Source organism: Ictidomys tridecemlineatus, chromosome 4 (assembly GCF_052094955.1).
Source record: "Ictidomys tridecemlineatus isolate mIctTri1 chromosome 4, mIctTri1.hap1, whole genome shotgun sequence".
In the NCBI taxonomy this organism is placed as follows: Eukaryota; Metazoa; Chordata; class Mammalia; order Rodentia; family Sciuridae; genus Ictidomys; species Ictidomys tridecemlineatus.
The window spans coordinates 43444897-43456510 of record NC_135480.1 but is presented as its reverse complement, the minus strand read 5'-3'; positions in this window follow the sequence as shown (position 1 = coordinate 43456510).

Genomic DNA, 11614 nt, shown 5'->3' with positions numbered 1-11614 from the left:
GCTGACTAATAAATGCTCATAAGTTGTAGCTATTATTGTCTCAAATTTCACTGTTAACCTTCAAGCTAAATTTAGAGCCAATGCTGAAAATTTCACTAACATTTTGCTACTGTTATATACCTGAATGATGGACTTCTTATCATTTGGGTTTTTTAATTAACACATAAAAATAGTACATATTTCTGAGATACCATGTGATATTTGAAGACTGTGTCATCTTCAAAATAGTGCAAGTATGTCTATTTCCCCAATTATCATCTCTTTGTGGTAAAAACATTCAAGATATCTTATTCTAGCTTTTTTGAAATGCACAGTATACAACCAATATCTGTAGTCACCCTACTATGCAATAAATAACACACCAGAACTCACCTTTATCTGACTGTAACTTAGAACTCACTGGCCAGCATTTCACCAATCCCACCCTCCCTGCTACTATCCTGGACCCCTCCTAACCAACATTCTACTCTCAACTTCTGGGACATCAAACATTTTTAGATTCTACAGATGAGTGATATTGTGAAGTATTTATGTTCCTGTGCCTGACTTGTTTGAATGATGAATTTTTTGAGGGATACTGAAGCCAGGTGAAGCAAAGAGCATGCTTTTAACATGCTTTGAACTAGAGCACACTTCTAATTCTTGAAGTATCTGACTAAAGTACAGAAAAGAGATGTGACATGAACACATTATGCCACTAGGTGGCAGTCAATGACCCTTGCAAGAATTGTGTAACCCTTCACTGGCCAGCAGGGGGCCCATGTGTCACTGGAAAAAAATGTCACTGGAAATAAATCTGGTTTTCAAGTAGTGTGTGTGTGTGTGTGTGTGTGTGTGTGTGTGTGTGTGTAAGAAGATGAATCAAAGTAAGAAGAACGTATGTAAAGTCAAGGAAAAGAAACCCACTGCCCACCTACCCACTTAAATTTGAAGTAGAAGAGTGAAGGAGACCCCTATTATTTCTGCATGCATGGATTGCAGTGAGTACACCAGCTCCTTCCAGTGTAGGGCAGTGTCTCTGAAATTAACTATTGAAATTCTAGTCTCAAATCCTGGATCTACTAAATCTACAAGTCCTATTTTGAATTACTAACTTATTCTTACAGTTGAGCTACTTAACCTTAACCTTGCCTATTTCACAAGCTTCCCCACTTGAGAAATATTGTAAGGAAGTAGAGCAGCACAGGGGAGGGTTTAGTACATGCAAAAGCCACGTGATGTTAAGACCACTCTGCCCTTTTCCTCTTCATCATTTTAATTCTTGCATCCTTTTCCCAGGCAAGGCATCTGGAGCTGGAATAGAAATCTCCATGGCCAGCAAGGCTGAAGCCACTCAGCACAGGTCTGCCACCAATAGGATGGGAGGCACAGCAGCACACTGGCACCAGTAAATAAGATAAGGGCCATGGCTCTTCCACCTGCCTCTGAGTGGCTGGGGGAAGCCCGGGTTCCACCCCTGCTTCTATTCTCTCTAAGTGCAAACACCTCATATAGATGTGGACTGGAGGCAGCAAGGGCCTACAGAGTTGAAAAGGATAATTACAGCTGGTTTAATTTTCTCAACTCTTCTGGGACATTTGTTAGGGAGCAGAAAATGGAGACTTTCTGCCCCTTAAATCTCAGCAGACAGCAGCTCTCTTCTCCCTGTCTTCTGAATTTCAGGGAGTCCAAGTATCCCTCTGTGTTACCCTCTTTTCCCCATTTCCTGCAGATCTGGCTGCAACTAGGTGAGGCCTGCCAATATGGTTTTCCCCAGCTGCCCTTTGCCTCTGCCAGTGTTTGGCCAGGGTGGGACAGGGATAAGTGTCAAGGACTAGCTGCCAGGGAGTGGGTCTGAACTCCATGGCAGAGGGTGGGGCAACTAATCAGGAGAACAAAGGTACAGATGTAGACCTGGGCTCCACTTAGGCCTGTCATTCAGGAAGCTACGGACCTACTCCCTGAGGGCTGAGTGGATCCAGGATCTGCTTGTTGGGTAGAAAAGCCTATGGAGCCTCTGTGGCAAGCCAGCTCCTTGTGTCCTGCCCAACTTAGCAAACTAATATTGGGAAGCAAGACCATCCACTTACAGATAACTGTTCAGTTTGAAGTTATGCTTTGGAACAATGGAGGGCAAGGACTTACTGAGCAGACTATGGCCAGAACAGAAGGATCTCTACCATCTGGGCAATCTTCTCACACCCCTTTTAGATGCCAACCTGCCTTGCCTCTCCACCCCTGCTCAGAATGCCTCTGTCTTCCGTGTCCTTCCCTCTTCTTTTCCTCCTGGAATCCTCTTGCTCTTAGGCCCAATCTATGAGGAGATACCAGCCCTCTCCTCAGCTTCTGAGGCAGGAGGTACTGCTCTTCATTGATGTCTATGGGGCTGTCGACCTCCTCCTTTGACTGCCCTGGGAGCAGGGACAGTGCTCTTGCATTGGCTCACTAATCCATCTGTTCAACAAATCTCTATTGAAGACCCATTACAGGCGGCCTGTTTTGGTTGCTGGCTTTGACACAGAGAGCCAGACCTGAATCTAGCTCCCAGCTCTTACTCAGTGCTCTTTCCAACAGAACCCCCTGCCCTCCCACTTTACCCAGACCCCCACTGCATGTCAGGGGAGCAATGTACAGGGCCCTGCTCTGAGCTGTGACAGGTGACCACCTGCAGCATTTGGGGTGGGTACAGGGAGCTGGGAGGCACCTCTCTGCTGTCTGTCTCTTCCCACTGGACAGTAACAATCAGATAATGACCAGGGACATCATCTCCCCTTTCCCACCTCTGTAGTCTCCCAGGGTGGTTACAGGGACCAGGACCACCCTCACTGGGCCAGGTTGAAGCCCTGAATCATCCACCAACACAAATTTAGATAACTCCTGTAACTGCTCTAAGGCTTGACTTCTGCCTCTCTAAAGGGAGTTAGCAAGAGTATCTTCGTCCTGAGGTGTTGGGAGAATTCTAAGATTCTGTTCCATCAATGAGCAGTAGTTCCTGTCTTCCCTGCCCCAGCTGTTTTCCACAGATCTGAGGATGAACATGGACTCCCATCCAAAGCAAGTCAGGCTCTCACATAACAGTCTCTGATCTAGGAATCCTGGTCTCCCTCCTCTAGCACTCAGGCCTAGATAGAGTAAGAAGAATAATAACCACTCCTATAGTGATCATCATCAACACTATTGATCTTTTTTATATCATTGCTTTGTGCTGGGCACTGTTAGAGGTACTTTACATTTATTAACTCATATAATATTCAATACAATCACATGAAATGGGTGTCATTATCTTCCTCTTTTCAAGACAATGAAACTGAAACAGAAAGGTTAAGCAATTTGCCAAAGATCACACAGCTGAGTAGCCATCAGAAAGCAAGATATTCTATGCAGCTGTCAGGCTTCACTTATGCATAGCTGGTTGCTCCAGCAGTGGCCAAAGTGAAAAAGTGAACTGGAGCATGAAAGATGTCAACACACCTAAGAATCTTCCCAGAATGCTAGATGTGGGACCCCTGCTGACTCACCCTCCTCTGGTGCCCACTGGCTTCTTGTGTCAGGAGTGGCTGCAGCAATATGCTAGAGAAGGAAAGGGTCACATGGGAAGGGCTGGCTTGTCACTCACTGGACTTTGAAGTAAAAAAATAAAATTTAAAAATAGAGTTTATGCACACCCAGGAGTGAATCATCTGGTTCCCAAATACATTTTCTTGTGAAATTTTTCCCTAGTTCCCTACATTGTTCATGATGATGTAAATGCCATTCTCCATTCTACCTCTGTTCTATGGGTCAGAACAGGGCTGGGCTGAAGAATTCATGATAGATCAGTCACCTGGGAGTGCAGCTGGATTTCTAGCTGAAATGACAGCAACTCTGTGAAGTGAGCCCAGGTCCTGCTTGTGAGGCTGGCCACACTCCAGGGGTACAGTAGTGCTGGTCACGCAGTCGGTGGTGGTAGAATGGGGCACGATTGTAACTGCTACTAGCAAGGTAGCGTGAGACCAGTGTCCCCTGAAATGTGGAAGTGAAAGGGGAGCTGAGGAGTGTCTGAATGGATCACCCAAAGAAGGAAGAGAGCCCGAAGCCAGTGAGGGAGCTGGGAATCCAGGATCTGGGAGAAGTAGCACAAGAGAGGTTAGGTCAGGCAGAGGAGTGATTCTGGAAGAATATTTGTAATGACTATTTCCTGTTGTGCGAACAGTGCAGGCAGAGGCAGGTTGATTTTAATGGCCAGGAGTAAATCGAGCATTTTCTGAATTTCCTAATAGAAAGTATATCAGATTGAATAGAAAGCTAAAAAAATTATTCACCATTCATAGGTGCTTTGATTATTTTTCAAATCATCCTGGTCTTTTTTTTTTAAGAAAGAGAGAGAATTTTTTTTAATATTTATTTTTAGTTTTCGGCAGACACAACATCTTTGTTTGTATGTGGTGCTGAGGATAGAACCCAGGCCACACGCATGCCAGGCGAGCGCGCTACCGCTTGAGCCACATCCCCAGCCCTTCCTGGTCTTTTTTATAGTCTTTTGCTCTTTACTCATTCTTAATTCTCCATTTTATTTCTTTAAACATAATTGTTTTACAGTCGGTATATATCTCAGTATCTGAGTCTTTGCTGGCCTGGTTCTGTGGTTTGCTGTTTCTGTTGCCGCTTTACTCATGGCGGTCTGTTTCCTTATATGTATTGTGGGTTTTCATTATGAGCATATAGTTTAGGGGATCTACATGGTCTGGCTTAAAGGTATGTTCCTTCAGGGTGGGTTTGTGATTGCTCCTGTCAGGTATCAGGACATACTGATGAAAGACCAAAGACCTCTGTAATTTTTTTTTCAGAGACCACTGCAAATTCAATGGATCATTTTGGGATCTTTAGGCCATGCTTTAACAGAAGTTATGACATACTCTCTTATCATGAATGGTCATTCAGTAGCTCTGAAATCTCAGGAGACTAATTATTTCCTCGTCTACCCCAAATCAGGGATGTCACATATACTTTTCCTTGTTGCTTACCAGTGTTGTGCAGGGGTTTTCCTATGATCCCCTTTGTTATGAGGATATAACTCCTCCTGGGTCCTGGCTTTATTCAGAGGATTCTAATTTGACTCTCTACTCTGCCTCAATATGAGGATCAGTTCAGAGTATCTGGCCTCAATTCCCAGTTAGGTCCTAGGTCATGAGATGGTGTAGAATCCCAGAGTGGATCTTCACATTGTTTTTGCTTGGGTCTACCTTCATTCCTGCTCTTAATTTCCCTTTCCTTGAAGTCTCCCATGGATTGAAAAATGTGCTTTAAAAGGGTTTGTTGTTGTTGTTTTGTTTTGTTTTTATGTTTCTTATGTTCTGTAGGCAGAGAGTTTCAGGACAGCCTCAGCATCACCTGGAGCTTATTAAAAATGTAGAACCTTGGGCTCCACCCCCACCCCCAAGACCCACTGAATCAGAATCTGCATTTTTATAAGCAGATTCTTGTAAGTCAACTGGGCGACTTAGTTAGGTTGGTAAGCGCACATGATCTGAAGCAGGACAGGCATTTTACATGGGTATTCTGGTCTCAGAAAGAATTGTCTTAGAGTTGGCACCAATGGTTCTGCATGGCTCTGTGACTCCAGAGAACAGACCTCTGGGCAGTGGATAAGAATTACATGGAGATAGATGGTGGCTGGACTCACACAGCAACTTCCAGAAAGTGTCTGATGATGTGAGGGGGAGTCCACCATCACTGGAAATGTTAGATATTGATCTCTCCAGAAGGCCCAAAGAAATCCCTGCCTGGGATGAATGGTGAATGACCTCTTAGTCAACTTTGCTCTGACAGTCTTGAGCACTGTCATTCTCTTGGGCAGCCCTGGCTGTCTCTTAAAGGGTGACTCAACCACCCATTCTGAGCAAGTGATTCAGAAGCACACTCCCCTGGTTATTCCAGTTTCTAGGAGGTATTTGGGAAAGCCTTGGTTGAGGAGGAAATTGTAAGGGATTGATAAACAACTCTCGATCAGTTTCTTCCTCCTTTTCCAGCCTCACCCAGTGGCCTTTCCCAAGGGCCTGGTACCTTCCACTCACAGAGAAGTAGAGAATGTGACATGGCAGGTTCTGGCCTTTGGTTTCAGCTGGGGTAAAAAAAAAAACAAAACCTGAAACAAATGGAGTCCATTCCTGTTTTCAAATGAATTGCAAAGGGCTGGTCTCCTAAAATTACCTCTTCCAATTAAACCATCTGAGCTCAGAGCTATGACTGCTCTGGACTGTGCTTTGAAAAGAAATAATGTGTTTTGTCTCTGACCTGCTAAGCGTGTTGAGCAAGTTTCCCTAAAGTCCACCTGCCTAGGGCTTCCAGCCACCACCCTTTTCATATTGGAAACCTCAACTCCAAATGGTGACAGTAATGATTTACACTTATACAGAGTTGCAATTGACAGAATATCTCCAGCATCACTCCCTTTGAGCCTAGGAAAACCCTAGGTGAGGAATATATTTGGGAAAAGCATCCATCTTCTGCATTATGCACATGAGACAGAGGTCAAAGCACATGGTTTCTAAGAAACAGAACCAAGACCTGAAAATCCAGCCAGATTCTTGATTCCAAATTCAGTTATACATAGTGACCATCCTTCTGGGAGGAGGTCATTTAACTTCCTCCATCAGTGCAGCCATATAGAATAAGAGTTTCTCAGCAACTGAACAAGACCCTGTCTCAAAAAAATAAAAAGAACTGAGGATATGACTCAGTGGTAAAGCGCCCCTGGGTTCAATCTCCAGTACATATAATACGTGCTTAACAAATAGACTGACCACAGCTATACAAAGCAAGGACTGGAGAGCAAACTCTAGATCTGCCAAGACTCTTCATTCAAGCAGCATAGGCTGAACACATGATCCATGCCAATGCTTCTGTGTACATTACCCACTGATTCCTCACAACAACCAAGTGAGCAAATATTATTATGTCCATTTTCTACGGGAGGCAACTGAACTTTACTTGCCAATTACTGTCTTTCATACATGTCAGAGCTGGGAATTGAATTTAATAGAGTGCTCTCATACCAGCACTCTATTCTGTGGTTAAAGGTCACCAGTGTGCAGAGACTAGATAGCATGCATTATTGGTTAGGAAGGGTGGCCAGGGACCACAGCTTCAAAACTGTGGCTCTGCCACACTTACTGTGCAGCTTTGAGCTGTATAGCACATCACCTCTCTGGGCCTCAGTAGCTTCATCTGCCATCCACACAGTTTGGACAGATCATCTCAAAGGTCCTTTCCAGCTCTAACTTGCTGCAATGTTCTTCAATTTTCAGAAGAAAAACTCAGGAACAGGGAGATAGCTCAGGGTAGGACACCTACCTAGTATGCACAAGGCCATGAATCCCATCCTCAGCGTGGCAAAAAAAGAGCAGACCCATGACAGTGGAACGGAGGAAGCATAACAGTGACACCAAAATCTAAAATCCATTTTGCTTTTTGAACCCATGCATTTCTGCATGAATTCAGAATCTGACAGAAGAAAACTCTCTAATTATCCTACAAGGACTAGCCTGGCTAGTAATTACCCCTATTATTTTTAATTGTATTTTATAAGGTGCCTTTCATCCAAGATCTCAAAGGATTCTCAAACATTCATTAACTGAGCCCCACCCCCTCCCTGTGTGGATATGAAAGGCAGAGACGATTTTAATGCCAGAAAGAAGAGGTGGAAGGAGGGGATAGAGAAAGGAGTTGAGATCCTGGGAGTAATTTCACTTCTGAGTTCAATGGAGAGAAGAGCAGAAATATGCCAGGGGAATGTTCACCTTTGGAGGGAGTTCATGGGATGCTGAGGTTTTCAGATGAATCAGAAAATATTCCTACTTTTTAGAAAATCAACTGCTTTCTGTGCCTAGGAGAAAGACATTCAGTTTATCTCAGCTCAATTCCTTTAGCTTTACTTCACTGTAGACTTAATCATCAGCTGTCCTTTGAGGTAATCTCCATTGTAGGTGATGTAGGTAATGTTTTGGTTATAAGTGAAGCAAAGATTTTGGAGCATACCATTGCAGATGTGGGCACATTCATGTAGGCAGAAAGGAGATCCCTGATTGGCTGCCTTAAACACTAGCTGAAGCCAAGGCTAAGATGCTCCAGCAAGTGACCAGTGGTAGTAGGTGTAGGGAGAGTGTGTCTGATGCATACTCTTAAGTACAGGGAACTAACTGACAAATGGCATAGACCATTTTGAGCAGCTTATTATTAAGACCATCTTTCTCTTTCCCTCTTGACTTTTCTCCCAAAAGCACCTAGGTTACTGATACTAAGTAACCCTATCATCCCTTGTTTCAATGGATGGAGAGAGGGAATCACAGTGGAGCCTGAGAAGTTTCACTCCCTCAGGATTGGGGCCAACAGTCTTTCCTGCTGGTGTGTGAACTCCTAGAAGTGACCTGCCTAGTGACCATTCTTTCCCCAGCATATTTGCTGGACATAGGCTGTTGGATGCTCAGACCATATTTGTAGACTAACAAAGCAAATCACACCCTATTTCTAGACTTGTAAGATGATCTGAAGCAGACTCTTCCACATCCTGGAGACAGCTAGATCCAAAGGATGCCAGGACCATGCAGCACTGATAACAATAGCCAAAAACAGAAGTCTTTGCTAAGTTGTGACTGAGGGTACCAATGATGGGGTGACTAAGGGTCCCGGAGTGGGGTAGCATGGAAAAGCAAGACAGGTGCTGTAAGCTAGCAAAGAAAATGACTCCATCCTGACTTCAAGGTCTTTTAGCAAGGTGGGACCTATGGAGTAGGGCTTCCACCAATTTTACTAATAGGGGTTCCCAGAGCCCTGGTTCTCTTGATCAGTGTTTGCAGGATGAAACAGCCTGGAGATATATGGGTGACATGAAAGAAGGATGAGACATGGCCTTGCTGTTGAGGAGTCTGTAGTTTTGTTTTAGAGATTACACTTACTCTGAGAGCAATTAGAGAATAATGTAAGAAATATATTTGTCACTAATTGTGAGTTCCTTGTATAGAGAGAGAACGTCTTGTTTACTGCAATATTTCTTGTTGGTTCTGACAAAGTCTGGGCACTTGATGACTAGCTGTTAGGTTGGATGGTATTAAAGGCTAAGTAGCTTAGGTCAAAAAAAGGGAAGAACCTGGAGGCCAGATGATGGGGAGGAGACATGGTAGGTACTGAGTGAAGGATAAGTGAAAAGAAAAAAATAAAAGCTCTATCAAAGAGTTTTCACATCAGAAGAAGGCTAAGCATGATGGCATTCAGGGGAGGAATCAAGAGATTCCAATGGCAAAGGGACTGCCTTCTGGACAGTAAATGAGAGGACATCTGATGTTTTCTTCCCAGCATCTCCTTTCTCTTCTGGGAATGACACCCTGCTTCACTGAAGATGACATCACCTCTGGATTTTGTGGGCCGGGCCCAGCACCTAGCCGGTAAGTGCCCAGCATCCTCCTGGCCATGGGATTTGTTTAGGGATGAGCATGAGGCCCAAGCTGCATGATGAGAACTCTCTTAAGGACTTTTCTCTAGAACTCCTTAGGGAAAGGACATTGTCCTTCAGGGTTGCAAAACTAGAAGGACATAAGACTTGAGCTGCTGGTAGTGAACTTGGCCATTGGGTGGAGAAAGTCTGTCTAAGGATGAAGCTAACATGGAAGAAACTAGAGCGGTAGGAAAGGGAGTCTTTTGCAAACTTTCCATAATTTTTCCACTCTATTATTCAAGATGATTATTTTTCCCTCATAAGTCACTTTAAGTTTCTGCCACTCATTATTGAAAAAAGTCTGATGAGTGATGTGGTGGAACAGATCCTGAATCTCCTGATATCGTCAGGCTTCCTCCTTGATTTTCCTTGTCTGTCATCTCTCTATCCATCCATCATCCATCCACTCATGCATTTATCTACTCACCTACCCAACATATACCTTTAATGAATGTAAAAGTTGCTCCATGCACATTTTTGATAAATGAATAAATGGCTAATTTGTCATAATACATTCAATGACAAAGATACAGTCACCTTCCATTAATCCTATATGGAGGTTGTTTGACAAAGGGAAAACCAAGTTATGAATTCAGAACTTGGAACTCAGTCAGGAATTCAGTCCCTCAAGGCAATACTAAGTTTCATCAATGTCATCAGAACAAATTCGCACTTAAGCCTTACCTTGTGAAACGTGATTCAGACATAGTAATGCCACAGCCCAAGTGGGAGGGTCCAGAATGTCACTGGAAAGCATGTGAGATTTCCTGTTGGACCTGATACTAGTACTGTGAGCTCTCCAGTGACATGAATGAAGTCCTCCCAGGAAGACTTCCTTGCTTAACCTTTATGAGACCTATATTGCCCCTTGTACCTCAGTGACCACATTAATACAGAGCTGTCCCAAACCGGAAATGAATGCTGACTCTTTCAGATGACTCTGTAATGTTCAAGAATGAGAACATGTAGAAGAAACCAGTAACTGATTTCAAACTCTTCTTTGTCCAAGAAAAACTGTAACTCATAGAGAAGAAAAGATATGTCCACAGGCACAATAAGAATTATAACGAAAAAGATCTGAACTCCTGTCTCCCAAGCTGGTGCTTTTCCTGCAAGGTCTCTTTCCCACCTTGGGCCATATTTCAAAATAGGTGTAATTTTTTTCTCAAAAGGCCTATTTCCTCGTTTATCAACTTTAAGTGTTAATAAGATATGCTGAAGGCTCTAGACTGTTTAAAAGATATTCTTCAGGGCTGGGGTTGTAGCTCAGTGGTAGAATACTTGCCTAGCATGTATGAGGCACCACTGGGTTCAATTCTCAGCACCACATATAAATAAATAAAATAAATAAAGATCCATTGACAATTAAAAAAAAAAAGATGTTCTTCACATTTTCTGCCACCATCATCTGCTGGTGAACCATGTGACACAATAAGAATTCACAGACATGCTGGAGTGGTGGGAAAGAACCTGAAAAGTCAACTTTTCCCAACCAATCTTCTCTAATGTATATTTCCTCTACATGTTCTGCAATATACTTGTCATATTTGCAGTTGGCAGGACTTGGGGTGGGGGGAAGCTCTGTTCTTGACCCCCTTTCTCTCTTTACTCCTTCAGAACATTAATTCATCAATTGCTTCCTCTATCTGCCTACAAAATCTTCAGCCTTTTCACACTTTTTCTCCCTCTCTCTTTCCTCTTGGTTAACAAATGACTCTTTTTGTCATGTGACTAGAGACCTCCAATTTTCTGGAACCAACTTCAGTGGAACCAAGTTTCTTGAAAACTCATTTATGCCTACTGTCCACACGACTCCATGATGCACCCAAATTCTCAGCAGTCACTAGTCAATTAATTAGAAAGTCTGCTTTGTCTTTGGTCTTACATTTTCTGTTGCTTTTGCTTTGTTTGAGATGTTGGTCATCTGGTACTCGATCTCCCTTGGTGCATCTGATTATGTCTGTTTTTATTTCTTTGGCCTACTTTTTAAAAGTTTCTCCCCCAATACCTCATCCATGCGTTAATAACTCTGATCATTGAACTCTTAATTGATGAGAGTTACTGTGCTAGGAACTGGAGATTCAGAGATGGATCACACTTCATTCTTGACCTTAGAGGGCTTGACAGACACCACCAGGTTCGTTCTAGCACCATGTGATACTAAGT